The sequence below is a fragment of the Podarcis tiliguerta genome (assembly GCF_965153285.1).
Source record: "Podarcis tiliguerta genome assembly, chromosome: 8".
In the NCBI taxonomy this organism is placed as follows: Eukaryota; Metazoa; Chordata; class Lepidosauria; order Squamata; family Lacertidae; genus Podarcis; species Podarcis tiliguerta.
Window position 1 is genome coordinate 53,213,072 of NC_139541.1, and position 12,648 is coordinate 53,225,719.

A 12,648-nucleotide genomic window follows, 5' to 3' on the forward strand; every position below is an offset into this window, starting at 1 on the left:
CCCACCCTCTTCAGACAAAGGAAAATAATTTGCTATAAGACAGTGCAAAACTGCAAGAATAACTGAGGCATCTCCCACTTAGGGACAGTGGCAAGCTCCATCTTTGCATGAACATCTCATTGTCTCTCCTCTCTCATTCATCTATATATATATATATATATATATATATATATATATATATATATATATATGGGATTGCCAGGCTGTCTCTGTAGCAATGCTCCCTTTTAAACCAGGCTTAACACACAACTGTCTGGTCAAAGAATGTTGCCACACAGCAACATCTGTGTGCCAAGCTAGTTGTCGCATTTCTCATGGAACAAGGAAAAGGGACCAGGCAACCGTCCAGTCTACACCTTAATGATTTTAAAGTACAACCTCTAAACTGGTTAGATAAATCCTTAACTGCCTGTGCCACATCAAAAGATATATAAAATAGAAACCTTTCTTTAGCTTAGCTTCCCCAATGAAGGTAGAATACTATGTTACAGACAAAACCAAATCAGCCACTCCACAGAAATATGTGCGCTCTCTCTCTCTCTCTCCTTCGTTATTTTACATGGCTAAGAAATTCTAAGTTCAGAGTACTGACTCATGCCCAAAACCTAACAAGGTAAAAAGTGACTGACTATCAATTATACTTAATTCAAACCACTTTCAGTGGGGGAGAGAATATACTTCAGAACCAGGAAATAAATAATAACTCCTTATTTATTGACACCCTCCCTTAAAATTAGGGCTTCATCTATATATTTCACAACTGAATTTCTAAGAATATAAAGCAAGTGTCTATACAAACTGGAACATATACAGATTTCCACCATAGTTATATCATAAATCCAATTTACAGATATTTCTCTTTGAAAAATCTACCACCCAAGGATGGTAATATCTTCAATGAAATCAGCAGGCTACACCTTAAAAACGTAGCATTCCTGACTTTTGCCTACATTTTAAGAAAATAAGCAGCAAAGGATTCTAAGAAGGTGAATAAATGGATATATTTTAAAAGCAGACAACAGACGCCCCTCCCTTACAACTGTTTCAAAGGGAGAAGGGGAATTAACAGAAGCAAAAATCTAATATTTTATTTTAAAATTATCAGTTATTTTTCTAAATTAACTCCCAATTTCTACATATTTAAAAATAATCCACATTTGTATCTTTCATTACTACAGAAAAGAAACTGTTCAAGATTGAGTTCTTTGTGTTTTAAATATACATGCATTTAAACAAACAAACAACGTGTAAAATGCATTCCTATTTGTGGGCTACAGAACTGAGAAGTTACAAACCTTGTCGGGGCGAGTTGCAATACTTTAAATGCCTGGCATTTGGTTCCAGGCACCTCAAATCTTCCTGTATCAGAGCTCACAGTTTTTCTTCTCAAGGGTGGGAAACCCCCTGCAAGCTCTGCTATGGCTGAGACAGTGAAGAGTCCAGCAAGACAATGAGAAAGCAGCTGTTCCCACAGTGGAACACCACTGCCAGCAAAGCAGCGGTGGCATTTGCTCAGGGCTGTCCTTCACCAAGGATAGGCAGCACTGGTGTGAAACCAGTTACTGAAGGGAGCGTTTATAGGTTACAGAAGGATACTTTATTGTTAATGGAATGTACCATGTAAGATTTAAGAGCGGGGAGGAGAGAAGGGAAGGAAAAGATGAGATGCAAGCAGAGAAAGATTTAACAAGGGTTTATTTTTCCCACCCCCACCCCCAAGCCACTGCAATTACTCCAATGTGAATTTTTGATGACTTCCGACATCTTGCATGGTTAATAACCGTTTCAGCTGTCATGTTTGGTTAATGTGGAAAATGCATTTCCTGCACTGGAGGTGCAGGGCTGTGGCTACACATTGCAACACCAGCTTGTAAAGCTATTCTCTTCACAAGCCGCCATGAATTTGCACAAAACACGAGGCTGCAATAAGGGACAGCCAGATCATCATTATTATATAGAAATGTGATTCTGCCATCTTAAGACTCACAGAAGACTCTGGAACAATGTCTGCATTCTTATTTACACACTGATGGCTGGCGGACTGATTGGCACCTTTGTTCACTAAAATATGTTGCTTGCATTCTTGACGAGGTTAGATCTGGGTGCTACTGGGGTTCACTAAGAAGCCAAATAATATACACTGTCTGAGATGTACCTATGCATGTATTTTCTAATTCACACACTCACATGCATTGCCGTCACACGTAGTGCACAAATCCATACGCGATATAATAACATTATTATTCTGCAGCGTGTATTTAACCTCAAACTAGTGATTGTGGCTGGCTACAAAAGGGAGAAAATATGCCATGCAGAAAAAGGTTTCAAAAGCCAAACAAATGTTTCAGCAAGCGATAAGGCTGGGCGTGGTATGTTTAACATATGTCGGTCATCGTCGGCATAGGAAATGCTATACGGCAGCAGCTACACAATTAAAATCAGGAACGTGGGGGATGCAACAAAACCAAGATTAAAGCATGCTGAAAGAGCCAGCCACCCCACAATTCAAGGCAGGCCAGCCTTTCCTGAGAGTCAGGTGATGGTGCCATCATTACAGTGCAGAAATCCAGAGAAGAATCGAGAAGTGGGTGTTTCCTCCTCCTCTCCATCTTGCCTCACCCAACCCTCATCATAAAGAAAAATAAGGAGCATTAACAGACGCAATTGCAAATGCGCAGGGTACAAGGCCACGATAAAGCATTTTACAAAGCACAGCTAATGGCCCTGAGCCCTCCATTAATGCACATGATATTCTTTATCAATGCAGCTAGTGAACTTCATGAGCTGAGCTAAAGGGTTTTTTAAAAATAAAAAAATACAGCTGTACATTAAAATTGCATTCAATGGTGTATCAACTGTGCCAAACCACTACGAACTGGCAATACCTGATAAAACATTTTCTTTGTTTATTGGATTTAAAATCTGCCCCATCCACATGGGTTTAGGGAACGTACTTTATGAAATACAACAGTAAACCATAAAAGATCACAAAACAATACTCCAAACCATAGACATTTTAAAGATATACTCCTAATGTAGCCCTCACATATGTTCACCCACAGTGGTATGAATTTGTTTAACATACTGTATTGCATGTTTAATGAGGGCTCTATCAGCTGAAGAAAATAAAGTCAGAGACAGGCAGGAAGCCACTCCTTGAAGGGTCCAAAACCATTTTGCGCTTTGTGGGTCAAAGCTAGCATCTCAAATTGTACCCTATTAATGAAATGAAGTTAGTGTGGATGGGAGAACTAAGCCCACTAGGGAGCAATCGCCATTGGAAGGCAGGTGTTAAGAGTCCTAAAGATTTGTTCTTTTTCCACAATAAGAAAGAAAATAATGTAAGAAAATAATGAATTATAGTATAGTTCAGCAGGAAGAATGGCAAACTTGGATAACCAAGTTTAAATTCCAGTTAGGTTGCAGGCTTGTGGTTTTCAGTGACCGATTCCCTCTCAGTTGCAGTTTTGTAGAAGTGAGTGTGTGTTTGAAGGAAAGCACACACAGAGAGAGAAAGAGATAGAGGAGAGAGAGAGAGAGAGAGAGAGAGAGAGAGAGAGAGAGAGAAGAGCACACAAGCCAGAGACCAATTTAAAATCTGACTTTCAGACTGAGTGTCTGGCTTCCACTTTGCAACTGAATTATGAGATATTGGGGTGGGCTGCAACAACTGGCAAGGCTTCATGAATCGCAAACAGTAGAAAAAGCCTTGTGAAGTTAAGTGAAATATAGAATTATAAATGTTATGTTTCCTGGTTGCCAGGAATATGTGCTTAGTAATTCGGGTATTTCAGTGTCAAAGGCCAAGTAGGGACTGCCTGCCTGAGACTGGTTCTCAGGCTACACAAGCATCCAAGTGGCCTCTTGCTGCACTTTTGTCCTTTGAAATTAGCAACACCTGAGTGCTGGCTCACTTTGCTGCAACAAGGAACAATCCTAGGGGAGCAGTTCCTTTATCACTGCAAGAAGCCAAACCCTCCTTGTTTCAGATCAAACAGATGCTGTACTCAGAAGCTGGAACCTTGTACCAGCAGTCTCAGGGGTGAGAGTTGGGTATTTCTTACACAGAGATTCTCAAAAGGGGAATCCAGCTAGATGCCATTTCAGGAAAAGCTGTCTAGTTTCAGGTGAAACAGAGACAGGAAGAGGACCATCTCCTTTAAAAAGATCTAACTCAAGTGTTTATCTTTTTTATTCTAAGGGGTTCAGTTAGCGCACAAGTCTTCTACAGTGGCAAATGTTTTTGCAATTCATATGCAGGACCGCAGATATCCTGCACAAAAGAAGGGTGATCTAGTTTCTATATGCAATAAACGCAACACCAAATTCTGTAACCAAATCCACTATGCAAACAAAGCAAATCCGTATTTTCTGCATAATTTATTCTGATTTTTCTCAAGGCCACCCACAAGACTGCTGGGGCCAGGAACAGAAAACGAGAAGAGACCATGAGTGTTGCTCACAGGTCTGGTGCACAGGGTACTCTGGGCAGATGGGAAGTGGAGATGGAAAAGAGGCCACTATGAAGAAGCAAATGGACTAAAATTAAATGAACTCCATGGAATGAGCACTGCCTATTAGAGGCAGAGCACATGATTTGAATGCAGAAGGTCCCAAGTTCAAACCCTGGCCAATCCAGTTAAAAGATTTCATATATCAGGGCCAGGAATTTCCTCCTCCTGGGACCTTGGAGAGCCACTACCAATCAGAATAAACAGCAAACAACTTGACAGATCAACTCTTATTTCTATATAAAACCACTGGTAGAGATCATCAGGGAGACAGGGATGAGTGTTCACTAGTATGCAGATGATACCCAGCTCTACCTTTCATTTAAATCACAACTAGTGAAGACAGTGAACGTCCTGTGTGAGGGTCTGGATGCGGTTGGAGGTTGGATCGAGGTTGAATCTCGACAAGACAGAAGTTCTGCTTCTGAGGGACAGGGGTCAGGCAGGTCTGGGGGACTTCCTGGTCCTGAATAGGGTAACTGTATCCCTAAAGAACCAAGTGCACAGTCTTGGGGTGTTTCTGGACTCTCAGCTGTCCATGGTGGTGCAGGTCAATACACTCTACATGGGGTTACCTTTGAAGGTGACTCAGAAACTACAATCAACCCAGAATGTGACCACCAGCCTGATGACTGGGAGCAGCCACCAGAGACCATACAACACCAGTCCTAAAAGATCTACATTGGTTCCCAGTGCATTTCTGAGTACAATTCAAAGTGTTGGTGTTGACCTTTAAAGCCCCAAACAGCTTCAGCCCTGTACACCTGAAGGAGCATCTCCACCCCCATCGTTCAGCCCAGGCACTAAGGTCCAGTTCTGAGGGCCTTCCGGCGGTTCCCTCACTGTGAGAAGAAGTTACAGGGAACCAAGCAGAAGGCCTTCTTGGGAGTGGTGTCCACCTTGTGGAATGCCCTCCCATCTAAGAGATAACAATTATACAACTTTCTATAGAGAACTGAAGGCATAGAGCTTGGTTTCATACTACTACTACTACTACATAATAATAATAATAATAATAATAATAATAATAATAATAATTTATTTATTTATTTATTTATATCCTACCCTCCCCAGCCAAAGCCGGGCTCAGAGCAGCTAACAACAGTAAAAATAAGCTGTGAAAACATTCCCACTACACAAGTGGGTATTCCAACCATGATATCCTGGTTGTGAGTCCTGGAAGACCTGCTCCCTTTCTTGCAGGCCTTTTCTGTCCTAGCCCTGACTGACTCCAGCTACAAAAGGGCTGGAGGCCATGTTTGCAGACTCAGGTGACTGAGCTTCCACCTGCCATGAATCACCACTGGCAACAACAGCAGTAGGTATGTTCTATGCTTAATATTTTATTCTCTTGCTAATTATATTTTAAATGTACATTTTATATTTGACTTTGTTTAGTAATGTTTTCTTTTGAAATAAAGATTTTTTTTGTTAACTTTGCTGCGTTAAATGTGCATTCTGGAATCGACTTCTTTTGTAATGTTTTATTTTGGAAATTTTCAGATAATACTGATTTGAATGTATACTTTATATTTGACTTTCTTCTGCAGTGTTTTATTTTGGATTGTTTTTATTTGATGTTTTAGGGTAGGTTGTAAACTGCTTTCTTAGAAATATAAAATAGTAGAGAAATGAAATGAATAATAAATAATAAAATGAAGAGCTTCTTATGGTGTCCCAACCTAGATTCAGACATCATGCTTCTTTACCTGCTTGTGCAAATGGGGCCACAAAGTGAAAATATTTGAGCTATGAACACTAGCTTGCAACATATTTACAATATGGCTTACGAAACTTGCTGTATATATTAGCATTATTATGTACAAACATGGCTACTGAAAAACACAACACATCTCAGGACAAGCAACTGTAAATACAATCAGAGTGGTACATTCAAGTGAATGAATGAATGAATGATGTATGGTCAAGCAGACTAAAACAAAAATAATGTTGTGAGATAGAAATTTTTATGCACTTGGTTTGCAGGGTTGTCCCAATCCTTAATCTAGCAGGCAGCAGAAAAACCAAACCAAACCAAAAAATCTCAAGCAGCCACCAGCACTGATGCCTGAAGCCAGACTTTGCTGGCAAAGCTTAGCCCACTGCTGCATAAACAGAATGGAGCATTTTCCCTTTGAATTTGGCAGAAGTTACAAGGGATAATGATCAGGTCTAAAGGCAATGACAATTCTGCAAACCACTGCCTTGCAAGCGTGTGGCGCAGTGGACTGCAGTGTAGACATGTCCTATACAGCAGAGAGTGATACCCTTCCCGCAGCGGTCTGGGAGGGAAGGTGAGAAGTTTCCTCCTTTAAGTGGCAGTAAAGATTGGCACTCAGACGGGCTGTGCTGATTCTGCCATGGAAATCCCACTCACCAATTAATGGTGTCTTTTGCCTGGCTGAATGGAGAGCTCGCTCACAATTCAGCAGCCTGACAGAATGCTGGCTTTTATACACACACAAGGAAAAAGCAGGAATCGGTTTTAATTAGGAGTTTTTTAACAAACAACCTAGAGTATTAATTGTGCTCTTGCCATCAAGTGATAATTGAGATGTAATCAAACAAAGAGTAACAAGTGTCCATTATCCAAAGGACTGCGTTGTTGAAGGTTTGGTCTAAGAGGAATTTGTTGGCCTGCTTGTATGGGGAGGTTTTTTTTCCCCAAATAAAGAAGTGCGGTGAATATTCAAAACCTTTTCAGCCTCTGCACAGACAAAGAAAAACAAGAATCATTTTAAAAACATCAGCTCAATGTTAAGGTGGCTGGCTTGACAAAGTGCAACTATGGTGGCTTTGAAAGGGCCAAGGAGGACTAAGGGCTTGATCCCAGGCTCTGTTGCACATGAGGCACAGAAGGGTCAAGGGCTCTGGCTCCTTCTCCCATGCAAACAGGCAGATCCACCCCTACCCCTTTCCCAGCTGAAGAAGTAGCTGCTGCTTTTATTTGAGGGAGGGGAAATTTCCTTGTGCCACAGAGGCTCAGAGCTCCCAACACCTGCAAAAAGTGAAACAGGGAAAGTGGTGCTCGTCTGATTCCAGAAGGAAGCAAGGTAGGCTAGTGCTGGTCTGCTCAGCTTTCCTTGCACAGGATGCTGCAGTAGAAGTCTCTGCTTGTGTTGCAACAGCTACAGGAGTGCGTACGATCAAGCAGCAAGTCTTATGTTTTGCACTGCGTATTAATCCTTCTGCAAATCATGTACAAAGACAAACACACAACTCTGGGTTTTTAATTCAGAACCCTGACCTGGCCAACATCTTTCCACCAGACAACTGCAAGAGCAGAGGCAAGCCAAACTGAAATCCCTCATGTTACAAGGCACTGCCCTGTAGAAGTCAAACGAAAGCTACATTAAAATGGCTCTCAGTCAGACTGTTTAAACAGAATACAAGGCTTTTGCCATGGTAAGACCATGCGTTTTTAGCTCCCCCTCCCTCTCTCATTCACACACATATATCACTTTTGAGTTAACAGAATTTTTATTATCAACACCCTGTCTAGGAACAGAATCCCCAGAGATGTGAAATTCCCAAGATGCCCATCACCAAAGCATTTAAGCAGCAGCACCAACTGCTTCTGTTAGCCTAATCTTGGGGTCTTTAATAATGTCAAAAAGAACCCATTTATAACACCTGCACTTAAGGTGGGAAATCTGTGGCCGTCCAGATATTTAGATTACAACTCCCCTTTTCCCTGCCCACTGGACATCCTGGCTAAGGCTGATAGGAGTTGTAGTCCAACAATATTGAGAGAGCCACAGGGTCCCGACCACGGCTTTGAGCAAACATTTAGATATATTGGGTAGAAAATACTAAACCCCAAACCAACCTAACCTCCCCATGCCTCCAATGTTTAGCTATGCTATCCCTTTCACATGGGCAACAAAGCGCCTTGCACACGGTCCCAGTTCTTAGTTCCAAGCCCCTTAAAAGGTACATCAACTGTCTGCTTTAATAATGTCTCTTGAGTTCTCTTCCTGGAAAAAGAGAACGGATATACCACCACCCTCCAATTGTAGGACAAGTCAGCACAAATGAATATTACTCCACTTTAATATGAATTTAAATGACTGCACTGACCTTTAGATAGCTAATTTGATCTTGTCGGCTTTAAAACAAAATCTTAACAGCTGCATTCAGAGGACTGGTTAAAGTTTGCAACCGTTTTTCAGATCCTTCCCCCGCCTCCCTTCTGCTTTTAAAAGTCAGCTTTACCAAATCTAATAATTATAGGCAGCTGCAAGCGCATCTCACTGGCAGCCTGATTAACAAAGGGAAGCAGAGAGGAGAGCCTGACAAATGGGGTTAGAAAGAACTGCCTTGGTGCTGACCACAAATTACTTGCCAGGTAGAGCCAGCAAGAAAGCAGCAGGAGTCATTATGGGTGTGGGTGGGTGCATACACCCCCCCCCCCCACGGAATGGACAGGCACCCACCTTTCCATTTTACTGACTCATAGCAGGAGCTTGGTAATTAATGGTCTTAATCCACTACTAGAGATTGAGAAAAATCTCTTCAATACAGTCCAACAATGCATTCACTTCAGTGGAAATAAAGCTTCAAGCTACCAGTAATTGTAATCCTTCTGCACTAACCATGCAGAAAGCAATTAAATCCAGCTATTTCTCTTTCTCTTAGGGCCATTTCACCCCACAAATGGTCCCAAGAAAGGGCTGCTCCAAATTATTGAAATTTATACCCTGCATTATAGAATGTAGGCCTGGAGGATAAATTTGGTTTAATTCACACTTCCCAAAACAATACATAAACTAAAACACAGCTGTCTTTTGAAATGCATCCTTCTAAGAATCTTACAATACAATTCTCCAATCAAACACTGTTCATGCAAAAAGGTGCATATTGGGGGGAATTGTAAAAATCCATACCTTGGTGGGTACATTAAGAGAAACGTGTACTACATTGTTGCAAAACTTCAAGAAGATTTTTTTTTTAATTACAAAGTGATGCAGAAAGGTGGTGAATGGAACTTAAGACTGTAAAATGAAAAAACGAGACACAACAAAATCAATAGATTTGTCTGTCTATAGCAGAATGTGAATGCACCTAGTGAGTACATTGAGAAATGGTGTAAAATCGCTGTAAATGGTGTAAAATAGTTTTCCCCACCCAGGAAAAAACAGCCGTTTTTTTCTCATGGCTTCAACGTTTCTGGAAATTTTACATCTATAGTTTCCAAGATATTAACTGAAGTGAGTTTCAGCACTCTCAGAGCTTAGACCAACATCTCACACCACCTTTTGTTCTCAGATGCAAAGGCAACACTTTAGGTGCTAAGTACTTGTACAAATATACTGCTTAAGTGACTACTGTTCCTTTTTCAATTGAGGAGGATGGGGACCTAGGCATCATCCATGTGACCTCCTAGATGCCCCACCAGGTCTAGGTTCCACCACTTGATTATCAAGATCTCCAGTGTAACGATGGCACATGGCACCAGAACCTAAATCATTTCAGTGGATTGGGGCCTGGTACAAGCCATGTGCACCCTGGGATATATTCTCCTCCTCCCTGTTACCTGACCCCAGCTCTGACCCTTTTGTCTCTATGAAATGCTACGTGGCATGAACACAGGGTTCCTGGCTTTAATTGCAGCAGAACAACCAGGAAATAACATTGACAATGATCCTGAGCTGGAGAACGGTCATGCCAAAACTAGATTTAGATACAACCGTACATCACTCAAGCCTGGCCCTGAAACTGCATGACTCATAGTTGGCATTTATTTTTTCCATGCTAACCACTACATCCATGATGAAAATGTGAAAACTACCTGCTTAGAAACATATGATTCACAACAGATATGGCCTGCACCAATTCAAATAAAGGGGAGGGGAGAGGGTTACGCCCAAGGGTTAAGACAGAATGCCCACCTCTGTAATAGAAAATGTTCTTAATTAGAAAAAGGGTTTAAAGAATGCAATCAAATTCTTGCCCTTTCAGGTCTACTGAGACACCTATTAATTCACCCTCCTGCAGATAGTTTATTATCTCTTGCAGCAGCAAGTAACTAAAGAAGTAGAGCAGAGTGACCCAAATTGGCATTGTAATTATTTAAGCCTATAAATAGTCATTGTCACTGCATAAATTAAAATGCTATATGGTAATGCCCTCTTTCTGGCTGTGCTGAAGTATGTTGGCACATAATATGATACAATACGATCAATAGAGCAATTCAAATATGCAGACCTTATTAATCACACCTGCTTAGTAGCTAAAAAACCATGTGTTTACATGCCTTTTTTGTTAGCGTAAATACTGACTGCAATATATATAATTTTCTAATGTTCATACAAAATCAGCCTTAAACTATCCAATGTAACAAAGTATTCTATATTGTATACCGTAATTTTTGCTCTATAAGACTCACTTTTTCCCTCCTAAAAAGTAAGGAGAAATGTGTGTGCGTCTTATGGAGCGAATGCAGGCTGTGCAGCTATCCCAGAAACCAGAACAGCAAGAGGGATTGCTGCTTTCACTGCGCAGCGATCCCTCTTGCTGTTCTGGCTTCTGAGATTCAGAATATTTTTTTTCTTGTTTTCCTCCTCCTAAAACTAGGTGCGTCTTGTGGTCTGGTGCATCTTACAGAGCGAAAAATACGGTACATATTGATACAACAAAATGAGAGCATTCTAGCTTACACATTGTGAGAGATTACCTAATTTTTATTTTTATTATCATTGCTTATTATTATTATTATTTGATTTTCATCCACCCTTCCTCCCAAGAGAGCCTGGGACAGCAGACAACAAAGCAATAAAAGCAATACAAGCATTTTAAAACAAACGAAATGCCCCACAACCAACTAATAATGCCAAAGATGCCAGAAACAATGTCTTTCAATTACCCAGGACTGGCAAGGCAGCACACATCAGTGGTGTCACCACCAACAGGGCCTCCACTGCCAATCATAAAGCCCAATATTGTTGATACTGAAAATATGCCAACGTCATTCAAGAGTAGTGGGGAAGATAGGCCAAGACATTGTTGTTCTGGATTTCACTTTGCCCACAAGATCACCAGCACCTCCTCATCAGGGACAGCTTAAACATTACCCACATAAGATCACTCCCACTTGAGCCAGCAAGTCTTGCCTATATTGCGTTCTATGGGGTTGTCACTAGGCACCATGGATGAACTCTGATCCGAACCTGCTGGCTGAAAACATCTGCAAAAATCCAGAGTGATGCTCCACACAGAAAGCAAGGGAACTTTTTTTTAACCACTATAAGACAAAATACTTCCATATTTATTTCAAAGAAGAAATCAAAGTGCTGTTTCCGATCATATCATCACCAATAATACCCAAACCACCACCAACTCAAGAAGCTGAAGCATTCAGGCTTCTTACAAAAATATATATATCATTTATTTGTTTACATATTTACCGCACCCAAATGAACAATGCTACTTCTAAAGGTAATCCCAAGATGTGATGTTACCAGACTGAAATGACAGTACAATACAATACACAAAACATAATGATGTTCATGTCTTTTCTATGCTATGCTTTTTTAAATAAGACAAACCTGAGTAATGTGCATTAAAGAGCCATCCTTCCTAGTATTGGCAAGATAATAAATATTAAAACAAAAGAAACTGCAGGCTTCATGTGCTTTTAAAATTAAACTCACATTAGTACTCTAAGGACAGATGGCCAACGTGCATTATAAACTGCAGAACTGCAACCTATCCTGGCCCAAAGCCAAAAGCTTAATGGACGTTCCAAGGCACCAAGTAAGGAAATAGTTCTGTATTAATGTCTACAAATAAGTCAACAATCAATGCTTCAATATTACCGTAAATATGTGATACACCCTTTGAAACTCACTCTCCAGTAAAAGCCTAACCTCAGCTGTAAGCACAACAGCTGAAATCTTAAGGTAGGAATGAAACCCAATTTGTTATCACAGATATCAAAAAAGATTTACCTTCCTGGCCCATGCAGTATTTTAGTACTGCAGAGTAATTTTTTATCCTATATCCTGTGGTTACCCTAAGGTATAAAATTTTATAAAATGCAGCACTTTAAACTGTAAATAAAAAAGGCAGATCAGCAGATAGACAAAAAGAGAGAGAGAGAAACTGCTTAGGTATTTAGTTCAACCTTCACCATTCT

General features: G+C 40.6%; 1 protein-coding gene and 1 long non-coding RNA gene across 4 annotated transcripts in view; one reads left to right on the forward strand and one right to left on the reverse strand.

The window, feature by feature from the left end:
- LOC310683263 overlaps nucleotides 1-12,648 on the forward strand; it is a 418,618-nt gene that overhangs the window by 106,890 nt on the left and 299,080 nt on the right. The window lies entirely within an intron of this gene.
- The window catches only part of NUP93 (nucleoporin 93), a 67,631-nt gene that overhangs the window by 37,125 nt on the left and 17,858 nt on the right, over nucleotides 1-12,648 (reverse strand). The window contains exon 1 of one of the 3 annotated variants that reach the window (XM_083452866.1): nucleotides 1,296-1,546. The exons of the other annotated variants lie outside the window; for them this stretch is intronic. The gene's annotated coding sequence lies outside the window, so the exon portion shown is untranslated. Of the gene's footprint in view, nucleotides 1-1,295; nucleotides 1,547-12,648 lie in introns of those variants that run through there. 3 annotated transcript variants of the gene reach the window in all.